Genomic DNA, 20,180 nt, shown 5'->3' on the forward strand with positions numbered 1-20,180 from the left:
GGACACAAAGCGACTAACAATACTGTCTTGGCATTTCTCTGTTTTTGTAAATACATTTTTCTATTTTCCAAGTAATTTTCAAGTGGGTATGTATCTTTTATCTTTAAGAGTTTCTTGTACTAAAGTGATGGAAAATATAATCACAGAAACTGTTTTCAAATGTAGGGAGGACTAGAAGTTGATTGTGAATAATCAGCACAAATTTATGAAGGAGAAATCATGCCTGATTAACCTGATAGATTTCTGTTATGAGGTGACTCACTTGGTTGTTTATCTTGACTTCAGCAAAGCTTTCTGCACTGTCTGCCATGACATCTTCCTAGAAAAACAGAATAAATGGACAGCAGGCTGGGCTGAAAACTGGCTGAACTGCCATGCTCAAAGAACTGTGTTCAGCTGTACATGTCCAGCTGGAGGACAGTCCCTAGCCCTGAGACCCTGGGGGTGGCTATTGGGATCAATAATCTTTAATAGCTCCATTAATGATCTGGATGATGGAGCAGAGTTCCCCTTCAATATATTAGCAGGTGATACAAAGCTCAGAGGAGTGGTAGATACACCAGATGTCTGTGCTGACATTTAGAGGGCCAGGGATAGGTTAGAGAAATGTGACAAGAGGAATCTCCTGAAGGAAAGAAAAGAGAAATGCAAAGTCCTGCACGTGGTGAGGAGTAACCCCAGCCACCAATACAGACTGGCTGGGAGCAGACTGGCTGGAAAGTAGGTTGGCCAAAAAGCACCTGGGGGTCTGGTGCACACCAGTTTGTATGCAAGCCAGCAATATAGTCTTGAAGTAAGGAAGGGTAAGGGTATTCTGGGCTGCAAATTTTTTTCCACCAGACAAAAATATAACTATGGTTGTTATAGTTGTTAGATGTATGGTAAATTATTTTGAAGAAAGCAATGACTAAATGAATATATGAATCATGGTTCCAAAGAAATACCTTATTTACATTATGATCAATAGCATAAAACTTCATTTCCTGATATTGCAGGAGTTTCTGATAGAATGGACAATGTTCTGCAGAAATATGACTTTAATATAGGGTATGTTTGTGACAGACTGGCTATAGAAGACAGTGGTATATTTAGCAGCATTGTCACATTTTAAGTAAGTACCTTAACATACGTGAATGCTGTTAGGGCTATCGGCTTCTAAATTGGACAATCTCAGATGTTGTTGATAAGTCTTTAAGCTTCTCTCTGTATAACTGAATCACTTTGTTCATTCCAGGATGTCTCTCTTACTCATTTACACTTTAACATAGAGTCCCTCTACACATGTTCAAACCATCTTGGCTACATGCACCCCTTTCTGCCTCTCCTGCAGTATTTAGTGACAGCTTGTAGGCAGAACAGTTTCTTAGTTCAGCATCTCTTGCTTGACTTAATGGACATTGCTTTCCCTGACCAGGGAGCGGGGAAATGTGATGAGAACAACTTGCTCCATTGAGCCAAAGAACTGCACTGTTAAGATTTAAGTGGTTATTTCTGGGGGACTTCCAAAGACCAGCCAGAGAGAAGCTGTCATGTTGGAGTTGACTAAGCTGGTACCCAGGAATGAATAAACAAATGGCAGTAAAAATTCCTTCTCACTACACTGGCTGAATTAAATTATATTGTCAGTTTATTTGTCTGCTAGTTGCTCTTCTGATCCAATTAAGGCTCTTGTCATGAATTTAAAAGAAAGGATCACCTTATTAAATTGTGGGAGACATTTTTTTACCTGGATTATTAATAATGCCTTATATTATTAAATCTAGAAGAAATTTTATAAACTAATTCACTATCACCACAGAACTGCAGTTCATCTGTTTTATCAGTTTATGAAAACAGCTCATTTCTTCTTGAGCTTGATTCTCTCTTGAACTGCTCTTTTGGGCCCAGTCTATCTGATTCAAAAATCAGGTTAAAAGTTCTGTTGTTCTGAATGGATCCTGATCAGGCCAATGGGATCACTTAAGACAGTATGAAGTTGCAGGATTAGCCCCTTTCTGGCTTGTATCCATTGGTGCAAACTGCTCTTTCTTAACCAATTGCTGTAGTGCATCCTAACAACCCTATTTTCTGTGTAATTTATACTTCTTCCCAAGAAACTGAGAAAAAAAAAATCACACAAATTAATTTTTCTTCAAACAAAATTTTCAGAATTAAATAGGTTTGTCCAAATCCTTTTAGTTGTGGTTTTAATGATACATTTCACCTTCTTCCAAACTATTTTTCCTCTTCTTCTCAATTTGTGTTTTAAGTACAACACAGTTAATTTTTAAAAGATGTGGGAAATGAACGTGAACTTAAGGTCATTCAGGGAAATCTGAAATTAAAAAGTAACTTTAAAGCACAACCCAAATAAACCAAACATTAATCTGAAGAGGAAAATATTAATAAGCCTTTATGAAGAATGTATTCCTTTCATTTCCAGGCTAAATCACAGGCCTACCTAGTTGAAAGGTGAAGATGGCTCATCTATTAAATAGCTATTGGAGTGATCTGAGATATGATGATTAATTATAATATGCAAAGTTTGTCCCAGGTGTACAGACCTCATAAAGCAGACAACACACGTGCATTATTAGCTCCCATCACAGTGGTAAAATAAGGCAACCTGACCTAAGTATCAATTTTCAAAATATATATGTGATTATAATGAGTGTTCTGACAGCATGTAATGACAGAATTTAAGTATTCATGTTTTTATCTGTAGTCTTTCATTTGGTTTAGTTGGAAAATGTAATGCTTGATTTGTCAGGAAATCTAGAAATATGGTTCCAGACTCAGATGATTTTTACTGTATTGCATACTGAGGCTGCCCCTGGGAAGGTATTTATTTCTTTTCTCCTTGTCAATAATGAATGACTCTACAAAGCAGAAACCTTATTAGAGTCTATGTTTAATGATTGCCCTAGTGATATGAGTGGTCTGGTAACAAATTGAAATGTCAGACACTCTATGACCCTCTAATAATATTGAAATCTGCCAGCCCCTATTAAACTGCCTTCAAACTATTATCCTGTGGTAATAGATCAGTTACTTACCCTAACTAATACAGTTATCACGTGGGACACTGCAGAACAATCCTTTTAATCAAAAGAGTCAAAAAAGGAGTAGAACAATGGGGTAAAAATGAGGTATTGTCATAGCAAGTCATGATCAACCCACTTCATTAAGGTGGAAAACTACCCGTAAAGAAGGCTGTGATTGATCTTCATTCTAGTGTGTCATCCTGTAAAAAGAAAGAAGTAACTTTCAAATTTGAATGAACAGGATGTTGTGTCTCTCATCCTTTCCATCCTGCTGTTCCTGTTTTAATGGATTATCTAACTCCATAAGCTCCTTTTATAGGTCCAGGTGCAATCCAATGTGTCCCAATATTGCCATAGGAAAAGACACAAGAAACAGAGACACTATTTTGTCATCATTTCCAACAATTCCTTTGCATTTTTACATGGAGAGCATGACATTAGTTTTTTCCTGTTTCCAAATCAATCAATAAAAAAAGGTAACCTTTATAATTTTAACAGGGAAAGCAAAAGAAACAGCAATTTTAACTATTGGAAAAACAGAATCACATCCTTCTTGCTTAGGACTTGTCCCTCCGTCACTGAATTATGCTAATGCATAGAGGTCATATTTACATGGCATCATTAATTGCTCTTGAATTGGAGATTTATGCATAGATTTATCCATAAGATTAGAATGATAAAGAGAACTCTTAGTGATCTCAGACTGTATTAAAGCACTTGATTCTCTTGAAGCTAATGAGAACTTCTCTTTCTGTTGTTGAAGGCTCTGAATTATGCTTGCCTGTGGGAATCTTTGTCCCCTTCCTTATTATGGAAAAGAAGATGAGGTTAGATAGGAAGTCTCCCAAGTTATAGTTTCTAGGTCCTCCACTTTTTAAGGGGATATCTTTCTCAACCAGGGTATAGACAGCCCAAGGTCATCTTTCAAACCTTGTGACTTTCCAGCTGAAGTAATTTTGATTCTCTAAGCACTCTTCTGAAATGCCTAGAACATCCACAGGTTGTATTACATAACATACCCAAGGGCACACTTATGTGCCAAGTAGACTCCTCCTGTGACCTTCTGTCTTTCTCCTGCCCATTTCCAAATACCATGTCAGCTGATGTGAGGCAAAGTTAATATTTCAATGTTCTTCCCAGGGGAGTCTTGAGCAGCGCAAGAGAGATAGGTAGGAGATCTATATGGAGTCTGAGTTCAGGTTTGCACACAACTGAGTGTGGGAGCACACTGGGCTTCAGCACTGTAGGATTTGAGCTCTAAAAGTCTCTGTAACCATAAGCCCCTAGATGAACAATCAGGATTTATACATTTGATATATGTATATATATATATGACATGTACCACCTGTGTGGAGAGGAACATCAGCCCGTTTCTATGTCTTCTTCCCTGTCCTGCTGCAATCTTCTCTAGCAGTATCTCCTTCTATGTGCTTTTTACCCTGCCCAGTGTCTCCTTGTGTACCTCTATGTTAAGGTTTTGGATGATGCTGTAATCAAACTACTGAATCATAAATCTCATTTATCTTTTCTCTAGAAACCATTTAAAGTCACATTCTAGTGCAGGAGGGTCTCTAAAACTCTTACTTATAACTGACCCTAATTCATGGCTATAACGAGAAAGATCAAAGTTACAGCCTGGCTTCAGAAAGATTCCCTGCAGGAACAGAAACCTGGGAGATTTTGCAAGGAGTTTTGTGTGAGGTATAGTTAAATTCACCTCTGTTCGGAACAAAAAGTGACCTTGTGAAAATAGCTCCATGTTTATTGTCGTTTCATCAAACAGGCATAGCTCACAAACAAAAAGATGGCTTTCATATCTACCATTCCTGCAAAGTCACCATGGGCTTTTACTGTCAGCCCTAGCTTCCCCCCATTTTGCCTGCCATCAGCAGCAATAAAGACCTGCAGGCCAAATGAGTCCCCCAGAGATGCTGTGTAACACGCTGACTTATAATTGTGCTCTCATTGACACCCCTGCAGCTCCCTTAATGTCAGTGGTTTTCTGCCTGATCTTAGCAAACATTTCACTGAGGATATACAAAAGGTATGGTAGCTTGCAGCTCTTTGCTGCCTTATTCTATAAAGAAAACAGTAGGGAAAATGAAGTGAGCTCTAGAAATCAGTTAAATTTTCATTATCATGTAATGTATTTCATATTTGATGAATTCTGCAGAAATTCTTGGCATTGTTTAACAAGGCTGAACTGCTTCTAACTATCTGAAAAATGCATAAAAGCTTGATTTGTTTTCCCCCAGGGGCAGCTTTTGATCATGAACTGCATTTGGAAAGGCCCTACCCTACTGTGAAATGTGCCTGAGGACCAGGAGGGCCAGCATGGTCTCACTGTGGGCTGGGCTCTACTCTGACCTGACAGAGAAATGCTCCTCAGCTCTGTTCCACCCACTGCCAGGAGCTCTGGTGAGTTCCCTTTGGAGCTGAAGGCTAAGGCACCACTTGTCAGGCATGAAGTTAAGAATCAACCCCAAGGATCCCATACCCATTCCACCAAGCACAGATGTGCTAGTGGCTTGGATTTTCAAATTAAAATTTCAAATTTACCATCCAAGATTGTTTTAGACAAAATTCTTATAAGTTTTACCAGCTGAAATTTGCTTGGGGACATTTTTTTCATAACATGGGATGTGCTTCCATTCACTTCTGAGTGCAGAAATAGTTAAACAAGGCATAAATAATGTCAGACAAATCAAGAACACACTCACTCATGGATACAATTTTTTTTACACTATTTGTTCAACTCCATTGGAACTCTTAACCTGAATAAAATTGAAAGCCCCGGAAAAAATATCTTACTGTTTTGTCATGTACCTGATTAGTTTGGTTAGAAACCAAAGAATTTCATAAACATTCTTGTTTATTTTTGTATTTAGCATTCTGTAGTAAGTCATGTTGTTGAACTGAACATATATTAAGTGTCTTCCAGATTTTGTCATACAGTTTTTCATACAGCATAATTTATAATTCTGAATGTACTTCTGTTTTAGTAATTTCCTTTTATCCCCAGTGGCCATTTTCACTCTTGCTGTATCTATTGTGAGATGGCATCTGCAACCTTTGGGCATGCAAGATATTAATCCATCTTTGATCACATTCCCCTGTGTATCCTCCCCACAGCTTCCTGATTTTTATCCAGAATGAACTCTGAAACAATTCAACATGTTTATTTTTATTATTATGATTGGTTCACTTTGGTTGTAGTTGAGAACATGAGGTCGAATAGTTTTTTTTTTAGTTCAGGGTTTTTTTATTCTTTTAAACATTTCTCCTGTACTTCGATACTGATTCCATAGAAGTTTCTCCTTTTATTGCTTTTGTTTTTACTTTCCTGAATCTCTGTTTGCTTCATGGAAGTAAATATCAGAGCACACAGCTGTGACACAGATCTTCTAAACTTAATATAGGTATCAAAAAAGGAAAAAGTTTTTTTTTGTCATCACCATCCTATCAATGCAGGGCTGCTTCTCCAAAGTTATCTTGTTCATCACCCCTACTCAAAAAAACATTCCCCAAGTAAGATCCTCCAGATATTATGACCAATTTACACTAGTAAATATTAATTTTTTTGTTCTTGCATCTTAAGATGACAACAGGACTACATGAGTTTCTTTCACAGGATTTAACTGCTCTTTTTTCAGGCATTTGTAGGACTTTCCTTTGCTGTGGCACACATAGGTTATGGAATTGTCCTTTGTCACTTTCTACCATCCTTGAATCAGTGTTGTTTTCTCTGAGCTCACTCCACTTTGCCTGCTTTCAGATTCTGTATCCCAAATGCCAGAGACAATTTACACACCAGAAGCTATCTGTAGAAATTTCACCCCACAAATACATCTGAGTTAGGGGGTTGTCATGTACATTTCTCTTGGAGCTAAATTGGTATCCCTCATAAAACCTGATGGCTTGAATCTCTCTGATTATGATCTGGTGCCTCTGCATTTGCAGCCCACAGCTGTGCTACCCTTTGCACCCATCCTGTTGGGAATGCTCCTATGTCATTTGTTGCCCACTGTTACCTTGAGGCTTTTGCCTTCTATTGAATTTGTGGCTTCCCCCAGCCCAAGTTATTCTTCCCTTGTGGCATGCATTAGTTCACTTTTTAACAAGCTGAATCTCATTTTGGTATTCTCAGCCTGTATTTCTCTGAGCTGCTCTATATTACATTTCTTGATCCTGACTTGTATAATGTCTCCCAATTTAGCATCATCTGCAAATTTAATGAATGTGGTTTTATTTTGCAATCTTCAAGACTGTCAATAAAGGTGGTAAAGTAAATATTGGTCCTACTTTAGGTCTCTGTGGCTCTGCACTTCCCCCTTCACATTCATGCCTGATTCCCCTGCCCCTCAAACTCTCATGGTTGCAGTGCCTGGCAGTACTCTCTCCTTTGTGGAATTCCACATAAATCTAGTATGTATATTATTTTGCTATATAACAGTTTCACCAAAATCCATATCTGTAATATAGACAGTACTTCAGACATCCAGAGAGTTAGGAAACATCACAGAATGCAGTGATGAGTTAAATCTCATAGGTCTGCTACTCAACTCTCATGCAATACTTGCATTAGATCACAGTAGTGCACCTCTTGCCTTGGAAGCAGTGGCAATTAACCAAGTTTTGACTTCTGATTGGTTTTGATGAGCATGTGAAGAAATATAGAATGCAGTTTTTAGTGTGGATTCAAGTAGATCACATAATCTGTAAGGTTGTTACCTTAAGGGTATCCCACATCATCTGTACACTCACTCTTCCAGAACAAGCATCTTGATATTGCTCCACAGCAAGTGGTGAACAGCCAGTAGGAATTCCTTGTTTGAATGTGACTTTGCTTACATGGTTTGCTATCATGACTGAAAAGCCATCTCACTAAGCAGCACAGAATCCAAGCATACATGGAAATTTACTGGCAGAGTACACTGGTTTGACAGAAATTGTCTTCTTAGAGTTCATAGGGGTTATGGCAGAAAACTGAAGGGGAAAATGTTTTTTGGGTATTTTTTTCCTTTTACATAAGACATGTCTTTCAAAGAAGGCTTTATTCAAGGTTAAGAGGTACTTAGCAACTTTTTTATCTCAACAAATATATACCAGATATTTAGGCCAATAACAGAAGGAAAAGAGAGAATGAGTAATAAATATATGGTGATATAAGTATTATCAGCAATGAGAGCTGCTTCTGGTCCAGTTACTAGTAGTAGGATCATACAATTTTAAAGCTGTGGAAATCACAAAAGAAAGAAGAAATTGGGATGAAAGCCAGAAAAAAGGCCAAGTGATCTAGAAGATGGGTCACTAGTTTACATCTTCCAGTTTTCTGCAAAGCCCCAGCCTATGCCCATGCCCTCTGCACATCACACAATGTCCTCTGCAAAATGGATGTATGTCACAAAATCGTAAAATCATAGAGTCATGGATTGGAAGGGACCTTGAGGATACCATCTAGTCCCAATCTCTCCCACCACAGGGGATGCCACCCACTAGAGCAGGTTGCTCATAATCACAGACTAATTTGAGGCCTGCAGATAGCAGCATGATCAGGCAGTAGTTTTAACTTGAAGCTATCTGCTAGGTCTTCCAAAGGCAAACATAGTTCAAGTATTTAGTAACTAATGTCTTCCCTTTCCTAGTAAGTGAAATTTTAAGAAAGGCAATTTACTCAGAGATTACATTCAATTATGCACAGGTAGATTTCTAGGTACTACCCCCAAAATAATCAGTCCCCAGCCACCCTCTAACTGTGGTGCAGACTTTTGCATCAACCAAGTACTCATGACTGGTAGAAAGTATAAAAAGCCTGCAGAATTTTATGCCTGTGTACCTCTTTGGCTTTCCTACCTATTATTCTGTTGTGAAAAATAGATTAAACCTCAGCAGTATATTTCAGTCTCTAAACATTTTTGTGCCTGGTTATTTTTAAAACACCTTTTTCTATTTTTCTTTCTTTCCCTCCTTTTTTTTCTCATTGACATATTTATAAATGTTCTTTTCTTTTCCTCTGTACCTGTAGCTGGCATTTACCTCAACATTTTTTGTTCTCAGCTGTGGCTGGATATTCTTGCTTCATTGGCTCCTTCCTTCTTCATCTCCAGTTGACAGCATCATTGTAAAGAAAATTGGAAACACTGCTTACTTCACAACGATGCACTAAGTGCCCCAGCTATGCAGTCTCACAGAGAAGCTCACAATGAGAACATGTGCACCACAGACAGGTCTTTTCTCTGCAAATCTCAACATATCTTGCAGGGACAGCTGGTGTTTAGCATTGCGGTTGTGTTGCTGTGCAAAGTGGCCTTGAGCAGATTGATACAGGACAAGATTCACTCTATCACATATACATTTTGAATCTTATTTATTATTCATCCCTACTTATTATTCTTTTTATTCCTGAGGTAAGTCCTGATCCTTTCCCATCAAACATGTAATGCTTTTTCTGACTAGGTGAGTTGAGAATGACTTCTGGAGGATGGACCTCAGAGTGGGTTGTAAGTATTTGTCATAGAATTGTGTCCTAGTTCCACTAGTCTGTGCATGGGAGACTGCAAAACTAAGGGTGTGTCTGATGGAGGTCAGGTATAAATCATCACAAAAATATCTGCTGCTTTAGTGTCCTGCTTCCATTTTGGCAGTATTTCTGGAGGAGGAGGCAGAAAGTGAGTAAATAACAGAAGGAATGACTTAATTTTTGCCCAATCTGTAAGATCTGTATCTTTCTGAGCAGTGAGAGTTATTTTTAGTGATTTGCATCACTGGCTCTTGGCAGCCATGGCAACTAAAATCCTCTTCTACCCAGCAAAAACAAGGAAAGGAGAGAAGACAACTTCACTCTTACCCTGGCCTCACTTTCCTGGTTTCTGTCCTCCCCAGTGCAACAGGTTTAAGTTTAGTACAATTGCATTTGGAGCCTAACACATTTCTCAGTATATTCCCAGCTTTGCCATAACCTGGAGGAATGAACTCTAGCAGTGAAGTTTCCCCATTCTATACTTTGTTGTGTTTGCTGTGTTGCCATCTGTATTTTATATGATGGTGGCTTTCTCAGTGTTGGATTAACATTTCAATGAGATGTACACAGGACCACGAGGTGAAACCATGGCCTGTTCTATGACAAGTGCCAAGCCCAGACTTCTCCTTAGTCATCCAGAAACCATGGCTTCTTCTCAGTGATAAAGTTTCTAGGTTTGAAAACAAAGGCATTTTGTCATAAAGTACTTCCTTTTAAAAAGCAAAAAACCAGATGCATATAAATGGAATGTGCTTTGGTATTTCCTAGCAGAAGAGGGAAGAATAAAGAAATTCTTCTGTATTTTTTTCCACTTCTGTATGTGTAAGTCTGCCACTGACTGCCTGTCAACACTTCCTCACAAGCTACCAAACAACTTGTCCAAACAGGACAAGGTAACATCCTTCAGTCTCTATTGACTTGGAAGAATCATATCTAGCAGACTTGAAGCGAGATTCCTTGTCATATTACCAGTACCCTCCCCCAGTGTAATAATTACCAGACTCAGTTAATTTATAAACCTCTCATACATTGTCTGTTATATGTGAATGACTTTCTATGAATGATTTTTTTTCTGTATGAAAATGGAACTGCTATCTTGATGCCTTGAGAGGCTACCTAGAACAGAGGCTAGGCAGTATTAAAGGAATAAAGTAGGTGTTTAAAGGCCTCCAAAGGACACACCTTGGGCAGTACCAGAGCCTGGCCAAGGCTACACCCAAGATGGACCCTGAGTCACACTTTTTCACACTTTTATAATTTTGATCCATTTAAAAATTGGAGTTAGTTGTCCAATTACAGCTTCAGGTTATGCAGTCCCATCCTCCCAGACTCCTCTCCTCAGTTCCCTGTTGTTTACACTTTTTGGGCCTGAAGCTGCAATGGTGTCTTTGGTTCTTGGGCTGAAAAAGGATTGTTTTGTCTGACTAAACTGTGAAGAGAACTTGCTAACACTTTGTATGAAGTTCAGATTTGTATACTAATGCAGTGCAGAATCTGGAAAATATGAAAGCTAAAATTTAAGGCATCGATCTTTGCAAAAAGCTTTCTTAAAAAGGACAGCTAGAGAAGGAATCAGACAAAGGCATACTATGGTAATTGGGAACAAATGGAGAGGTTTGGAACAGTCTGAACATGTAAGATCTGTGTTACTGATGCATCTTTAGGAAGAAGCAAAGCATCAAAACCTGGACACAGTAAAGTTGTGAATTTCCTGGCAGACATTACCTGGGCTTCTGAGGAATCACAAAAAGGGCCTGTGGTGATATTTGTATTGTTTGTGTTCAATGTCAATTCTGTCTCAAAAGATCAAATGTACTGGTTCATTCATGCTTTTATTTTCTTGGATGGTATATTCATAATGCACACAAGCATTGCTTTGAGGGGCAGATGGTGCCAATTGATTGTATATTCATGATCTCATGCATTCTCACATTTTTGTGTGAAATCATCCCCTATGAGATGCTAAAGTGGCTGAGATTATTTGACTGACTCCTCAGCAGAATCCCTCTCACAGTGCTGTTGGGCTGTGTTTGACAGCATTTCTACCCTCAGGAGCTGCCAGGCCCAACACAGGAGATATCTATTGCTGAAACACTGTGGGATGGAGCCTCAATAGAACACCTGCCCACCAGAAGATTTATTGTTCTTGACAATGCCAAATAATTGTCAAATCAGAAAGGAGGCATTGTTATCTCTATAGAAACAGAAAATTGTTACAAAGACTTAACTTCTGTATATATCTTGGCTAAAAATGGCCATTTATAAAGCCAAACTATAATTTAATGAGGATGAGAAAATGAAAATAGGAAAATATGAGAAAATCTGATATTCTTTGGATTGATGCTATCTGCCTGCTCCTGGATCTGCTTTCTGGGCAGTGTTAGATCCTGTTTTTCTTGTCTATAATACAAGTAGAGAGGCCAAGATTTTGTCTGGCCTCTAAATTTTGTCTGGTATCTAAATTTTTTGATACCTTTGTTGAGTCAAGGAAAGGGTTGGCTGCTTAAAAAGCTGTATTTCCAGTAGAGGTTCAGAGATGGGAACTTGGAGTGTCATAAAACAGATACCATTTCCTTCCTGGCTAGCCTGATAGGATCAAAGTTGGGAAATACTGTCTCCTGTGGGAAAGTGATCTCTGCTTTCCAGAGGGGTAAGAGGCTCTTTATGTCTTATCTTTCTTATCTGTCTTTCCTATCTCTGGCTATATTTGTATGAACATGATATAGGCCTGGGACCATTCTCATGAAATATACATTTTTGTGTCAACTTATTTCTCCAGAGTTATATGATTTAACCTTGTTGGGGAGATACCTGTAAAATAAATTCCAGTATTTTAATAGATACAGAGGGACAGATTCTAAATATTAGGCTTACTCTGTGTACAGGTACAAAAATAATGTTGCCTGGAGTAAACTATATCTCTTTGCCCCTCAGAAGCTCATCTGAGAGTAATTGTACATACCCAGCTAAATCAAAAGAGAGCCACAGTTTGATGCAAGAGATTGCATTAGAGGCAGTGACTGAAGTATTTCTGGCCTCCCTGATCAAGGCGAGCTATACAGCAGCCATCAGAAAAGAAAGAAGGCAGATGACAGAAGGCATGACTGACTATCAACATCACAGATATAATAATACAGGCAGGAGAGACCTTTTGCTGTGCACCTTGTGAACAAATTCCATTCAGACTGTGTTATGCACTCATAGAAATGCTTCTATTTCAGTGTGAATAGAAACAGCTCTTCCTGACAGGCATTAAAAAGGATCAAAATTTAAAGTTAAGACAGACTAAGCTTTTCAGACTATTTAAAATCACTAAAAATAGTTTATTCAAGCAATAATCTCTTTAGAATTGGTTATTACCACTATTAATGACTTGCTAGTTAAAATATTAATGGATCATAACTGAAAACTGCTGGCAATGTCTGATTTCAAGGGGTATTATCTCTTAATTAATGATACTTCACCTATCTGCAGTCAGTTTTGTAGGTATCTATTTTACTGTCTGTTGCAGGATACTAAAACCAGTTATTACAAATGAAGGAGACATTACAAAGAGTGTGAAATAGGTGCTTATTTTCTTGGTGTTTTGCATTTTGTGGCCTGTCAGCTAGCTTGTATCTCAATTTACTTGTCTCTTATTAGTATATGGCTTCTTATTAGGCATTTTATGTGCTTTGAAATTTCATGTTGGAACTGCATACTGAAAAGCAATGCATGCTTTTGGGAGAGGTTAGTAGATGGAAATTTAAAATATTTATTTTAAATCAATGTTTTATAAATCACCTCTTTTCGATCTCTGGTCTGAACGACCATTTCTTTCACAATATTCCATTTTCACCAACTGTTTTGTCATATCCTGTTTAGGAGCCTTGTTTTACATGTTGATACCATGGGTTTTTTTATTGCTCACAAAGGACCTAGGATTATAACTGGTGGAAATGAAGGAAGCTGAAAGGCTAGGTGGCAGGAAGTGTGGAGGGTGTGATAAACATTTGATATGATTACTAAATATCCTCAGACTTCAATGTTGTTAGAGTTTCTGGGTGTCCATTGCTCTCTGTGCTTGCAGCTCTTTTGCTGAGGAATAGTACACCAAGCAACTTCTCTGTAACAGGCACTTTCAATACCAACACCTAATTCCTTCTTGTCCCTGTGCTGCCTCACACACTGAGTAACAGGAGTGAGAAAAGAGCTTCATATAGGGTTTTTACCTAAGTACAAAATTAACTGTGTTTGCATTGTGTGGCTTGGATACCTTCAGTTTTTCTGTGACTATGGCTTCTCAGGAGCTGGTCCTATAAACCCTTACAAGATTCATCTTCTTGTCCTGAATGCTTCCAGGTCACAGCAGCAGAACTGTTCTGGGGAGTGAAAAGTTGATCATTCCCTTGATCATAAATCTGACTGTAAGCTCAAGCTTTTAGATATTCAGTAGTGTTTCCAGTGAGCCATATTCTTCTCTAAAAATTCATGGAATTATTTACAAGTTTTCTAGTGTACTTCTGTTAGTCATTCTTTTTTAATGAAATATTTCAGAAAATAGAAAATTTGAGTGTATACACTTCACATTGAATAGCTCTGTAACTTTCCAGTATTAAAATTTTCTTTTTAAGTCAATTTTGATAAGCTCTGTGGAACAACTCTCCAGCCTGCCCTATTTCTAGATCCTAAGTCAAGAAACTGAGAACCTTACTAAGAGCACAGGGAGGAGTTCAGTCGACACACAGATGGTAAAACCTCACATCAAATTAAAATTTAAAAAATATTTAAATCAAAGATAATCTTTCATTTTCTAAAACATAGAGTACTCATGCCACAATAAGGCTGTTCCTTGCACTCTTGTGGGCTTTATTGCTTTCATTTAAGCAAATTTTGGGCTACCAAAAGATGATAATTTTAATTTGAGATGAAGGACTACCATCTGTGAATATAGTGGACTCCTTTCCCTTATGTATTATCTACGCAAATAACACCTATTTTACTGTTTGGGGAATGTGATGAAGATAATAAAAGTGAATAGAGACAGGTGCTGATCAAACAGATGTTATTTTAGTCTGATTTCTTCTATCTATCTATCTCATCAGTGTTCATCAACACAGACATGCATCACTGCTAATATTTTAAGTCTGAGCTAGTCCTACTGGCTTGCATTATGATTTATTGGGTGAACACAAAGGACTGAATAGTCAGAATTAAACTCCAGTGGTTTTCATTACAGATACTTAGAGGTGAAAAGCAGGCCACTTTACTTTTGTCTCTTGTAACAATCAGCCTTCCATGGATCTCAGCCTTTAATTTTTTGTCTGTACTGATATTTTCAAATGAGTGAAGTGAGAGGAATGGCATACAGGTATTGAGGAATGTTTTCACAAGCAGCTCTGCTCTACAAAGCCAGTGTTACTGCGTAGTCTATATCTGAACTTCTTCAGATACAGAATAAATTATCTCAATGTAACCCATGTGGAATGTAGGCTAAAGCTGATTTTAATGCTAAACTAAAACTGTTTTGAATCCATTTCAGTGATATGGTTTAATTAACCAGACCACTTCTTCTAGCCCCATGTACTCAATGCAAATTAATGGCTCTTGGAATATCCATTCTGTCAGTGTCTTGCCTGCTGTTTTCTGCCTGTGAATCCTATCTCGCATCCCGCACCTTGCACTTGCACAGGTAGTGATTAACTACCTACAGAACTCATTTCCTCCTAAGTGGCTTCATAATATTTTTCTTCCATGGAAAGCAAATATGGTGAGTGAGCCAGCACAAAACCATTTTCAGAGGTGTCAGCACTACTGTGCCAGAGTATCGTTTCTAATATCTTGTGCTATAATGTAGAACACAAAAGAAATGCTACATCATTTACTTCATACTGTATCACTTACCTAAGACCTCAGCTGAGGGGTCTGTTTTGTATTAGAAATATGCTGCTTGTGCTAGAAGGTGATGATGGAAGTTTTATGCTGGCACAGAATGCAAATTTTTAAAAAATATGTCATCTAGATAAAAGCCTGAGAAATTACACAACTTTCCTGCAGGGAGCATGAGCAGCCAAACCACGTTGAGGCTATGATATGGACTTAGTCACTCTAGTATCCTCTGTAACCAAGAGAGAATGCCATTTAAAAGCTGGATTTTCTGCTTCATGAGATTCTCACATGTAAAACTTTTCTTGCCAGAAGGGAATAAATAAGAAATGGAACTGTTGAAAATCCTTTCAAGTCAAGTTCTGACAAAATCCAGTTTTCTCAGTTCTTACTTGAAGAGCACTGTCAAAACGTCAGGTTGAGATGAAGCCCTGACAGGTCACTGTGGCAGAGGCTATAGAGAGACCTTTGAAAAGCTGTCTTTGTTTCCATGTGCTCTTCAGCTTTAGTATTCCTGGAGGCCCCCAGCAGGCAGTGCAGCTCTGTCAACCAGGTGCCTTATTAAATCTCTGTAACAAAGACTACTGCCCAAAAGGACCTCACACTAAAAGGCCAATGGGACATAGGAGGTGATGTGAAAAAATGCTGCTGTACGTACTGTGACTGAAATAAGACCTGTCTGCATGCTTTCTTCTACCAACAGCAGCAGGCAGAGGCTCTAATATAAACACATGAGGCCTTGGCAGATCAAAAAATTAGCAAGATCACCAATGTGGATGATCTGCAATCAGGCAGCTAAGTCAGGAATGCCACTGCATCACTACCTGCAGCAGTAGGGCTCCAGGCTCCTGCTAAAAGATACATCAACCTGGCAGCCTCATCAGTGCTAAGGGGAAACTGCTGTTTCCAGTACCATAAAAACAGGAGCTGCAGGTTCATATCCTATGCTTCACATCTGCTGTCAGATCTGAAGCCTCAGAAGAGCTGGTGGAGAAACTGAACCTGATGGTAATTCACTCCTGGAAACACTGACCTACTGTAGTTTGCCTTTCATAACACCTGGGCTTCTCAAATTTTGGTGCTGTATTGAAAAGTTAATATGCAACTGGAGAATTTTTCAGAAAATTTTGGTTGAAAGACAATAGTGCTTCTTTTGTCCTACTTTGCATCATTTTCCAGATGTGATCCTTGTGGAAAGACAGTGTTTTGTCTCTACATTTGGAAGCTTCCCTCTTGAGTAAGTCACAAGCAGTCATCACTTGTATTGTTGAAATGTTTACATGAAGTGTTATTTAAACTGTCTGTTGCAAAGGAAACGTGAGAGTGAACCTTACACTCTCATTCAAACATGAGAATGAACCTTACACTTGAAAAACTGACCTCCTTTTGATTCATTCTACATCCTGGCCATGACCACCTGGGTGCTTTCCCTGCACTGTGGATCCCAGGGCTGGCTGCAGTTCTTTTCAGAGGAGAGCTCAACTGTTCCCTGTAAGGTTTTGGGGTTTCCCATATAGCTGCCTTGTTGGGGCAAGGATGGGGAAACTTTGTGAGACCAGTTTGCTTCTTAATGCCAACTCCACCCATTGGGCAGCTTCTGCAAGAAAGAATAGGGTTTAGATCATCAGAGTTGCTACAGAGGGTATAAATTGACCTCTAGGTGCTATGCATATTTACTCATTGCACAGTGGATATGCAGAATAGTCCAAGGCTCATTGACACCTGATGTTTTCCAAGGACTTACTGAATGGTTCACTTAAGCTGATATGGCATACTTATTATTATTATTACTAGCTAAACTAACAATTTAGGTGGTGTTTTATTTATTACTAACATGGCTGATTTTCATTAAATTAAAAAAAACCCAACCAAACAGCCAGTGAAGACAAATTAAGCTAGCTGAACCAGGTAGATTTTATTAATTTTTTAATGTTTTTTTCCTTGAATAGGAGGGTGGCTTATTTATCTGTTGGAAAGGCAGTGTAAATCAGTTCACATCACACCTTGCAGAAGAAGAGAAAAGATGTGTCTCTAGAAGGAAAAGCAATCAACAGAAGGGGTGGAGAAAAAGTATAAATCAGGGTGGTTTATGTTTCCTTCCACCTTGTAGATTGCTTTTCCTTCTGTAACCTCCCTCCCTCCTTCTCCCCCTTCCTCTGTCCTTCAGTTAGAATTTAGCTTACCTCCACAAATACCTTCTCACAACATTTGCATGTGTTATAAAAGCAAAAGCATAGTTTAGAGAATGTTCTGAGTGTTGTGCTAAGTCTCTTCATTCTGGACAGGGAAATGTCCATTTCAGGGGAAATTTTTGATCAAAAATAACTCAGATTGAAATGATGCTTTGCTACTGGTCTACGGAAAAGAGCTAGATGATCTTTGTTTCTAAACTGCCTGAATCCCAGTGAGGTGGGTGCACTGTATGTGAGTGCAAGACCACACTGATGGTGTCTTCTGAAGAACTTTGTAGAATTTGTCATGGATAAGATCCTAGTCTAAGCAATAACCAGTGAAAGGTTGCATTGCAGATTGTATCTGCTAATATGACTTCTCATGGCACTGGGACAAAAAGTGGGGTCCTACAGCAGGACAGCTTCTGTTTTTCTGGTCTGTATGTTCAATTTGTGTCCATTAGGATTAGTGTAGAATCCTCATCCTTTTAGAAAGTGTTAAAAAACCTGTTTTGATGAGAATTGTCACAGAGATTGTATTCCTTCCTTTTTTGCAATCTCCATTTGAAAAGATAATCTTAGTAGGGTTCCAAGTATTAGTTCTGTCTCTGATTTTTAACAATGCATGACAGCTGCAATCCTTCTGTCTAGTAAACAGCTTCATTTAAATTTTGAGGAGAAAAAAGCAACATTCATGCATGTTCCTTGGTGTCAAACTGTGATAAAAAATCTTTTGCTCTGTCTTCATAATCCTCTTACAAAAAGTAGTGTATGATAGTTCCCACCCAGAAATGCATGTTGGTGATGCAGTGGGGAAGGATCTAGGGCTGCATTAGAGTGCAAAGTTAAGGCCCATAATGATGGATGAACTTATGCCAATACATCTGATAGAAACACGAGACTTCTTTCAGAGGGGTGAGTGCAGTCAATGAAAATTAAAAATGCAGTCTGTGGAAATTTAGAAAGAGGATGTCAGTCTGACTTCTGGTTTCCTGAAAATCATGATTAGGTTTGCCTTGCTCAAACGGTGCAATCAACAAATATCTAATAAAATGTTATAAACTTGCAGGTACCACCCAAACAGACACAATATATCGGATGATAGAGTCTGAAAAGGGAATCCAAACTTCCTTAAGAATGTTTTGTTCTTTAATTCATATAACAGCTTCACTTTTCAGTCCTGTTTATTGAGAACATATTTCACAAAGCTGCTTAGGTGATATCAGGGTTTTATGTTGAAATGTGAACATAGCTGCTGTACGGTGGCCTGATTTACTGAATGTCCATGAGGACAAGCAAAAACAACATAACATTTCATAGATTTTTTTCATGGATTTTTTTTCCTGTGAGGTAATAAAATGATATACAGTGAAGCCAGACACAGGATTGCAGAGATTTGTCCTTTGTTATAAAGCCTAAAGAGTTCTTTTACTCCAGGGTGAAGATTTCTAGGTGGCTGATGAAATTGGTGCAGAATGATGTATTAATCTTTGCTCTTAGAATAGATTTCAAGAGCTCCATCATGGGAAAATCTGTTAGCTGGCTGTTATCAGTGACAATTGTTTGTGTTTCCTCCGGGGCTTGGCTTTTGGCATTGTCATCCTAATCATGTGGGTTAAATCTCTGAATTTATAGAAAACAATTTGTGCACTTGTGCCCTATTTTATCTTCTCCTCAAGTTCTTAAAACATTTCCAAATAAGGCTGAATTTAACTTAGAGGGAGGCAAGTGTTTAAATTCTTGTTTACACATGGACTAATTAGGACAGGAATAAGTTTCTTGATGTATGTTAGGATGGCAGAAGAAGTTTTGACAGAAATAGGGAAAGATTGCAGATAAACAGGAAGAGAACAGTTTCCAAGTTACAGACACCTGAAATATTCATTTCTTTGGCTTTCTCTTGCAGAAAAGAGCAATATATTTCAGAGAAAATATGGAGGAATACATCACAAATATATTTTTTCCATTTGGCACCCAGAACACCCATATGGTTCAACTGATTTTTTAACTTTTTAAAATTTATATTGAAAAAATAAGATACACTAGAAGGTAGTACATATTTCCATTATGTATTTAATTGTTAAAAAGTTTCATGATTAATTGTGTGGGTTTTTATAAAAATATTTAACCCTTTCTATCACAAGAACTTATGCAGCTAAGTACAGAGAAAGAGACACCAGAGAGCAAAGGAATATTTTTTTTTTTCTGCTTTATATGCTTTCAGAGATAAGAGATAAATTACAGCAAAGTTAACAAAGACCAAGACCCTTTGACATTTGACACAAGAGCATTTTCTCTTTAATTTGGCATCCTAATAATGCTTGGAATCCCTCTGTTCAAGCAAGTCGGTGGCAGATGCTTTATTGTGTCTCTTGTTTCTCCTCTGGGGCTGTACATTAGGTTAAAGTATCACAAATAGCTGCTATTAAAGTGTGAGTCACAATAGCTATAATTTTTCATGACAGCCAAAGAAAATGTGACATGTTTAGGAAACTCTGTCACTGATGCTAACACTCAAGTCTTCAGGCAAATGTTTAATGACATACTCAACATACAGTGCAAACTCTGCTATCTACCAAACAAAAGGTTACTACCGGAGAA

The sequence above is a fragment of the Agelaius tricolor genome, unplaced genomic scaffold, assembly GCF_023055355.1.
Source record: "Agelaius tricolor isolate 1412-34295 unplaced genomic scaffold, bAgeTri1.0.p SCAF_3, whole genome shotgun sequence".
NCBI classification, from domain to species: Eukaryota; Metazoa; Chordata; class Aves; order Passeriformes; family Icteridae; genus Agelaius; species Agelaius tricolor.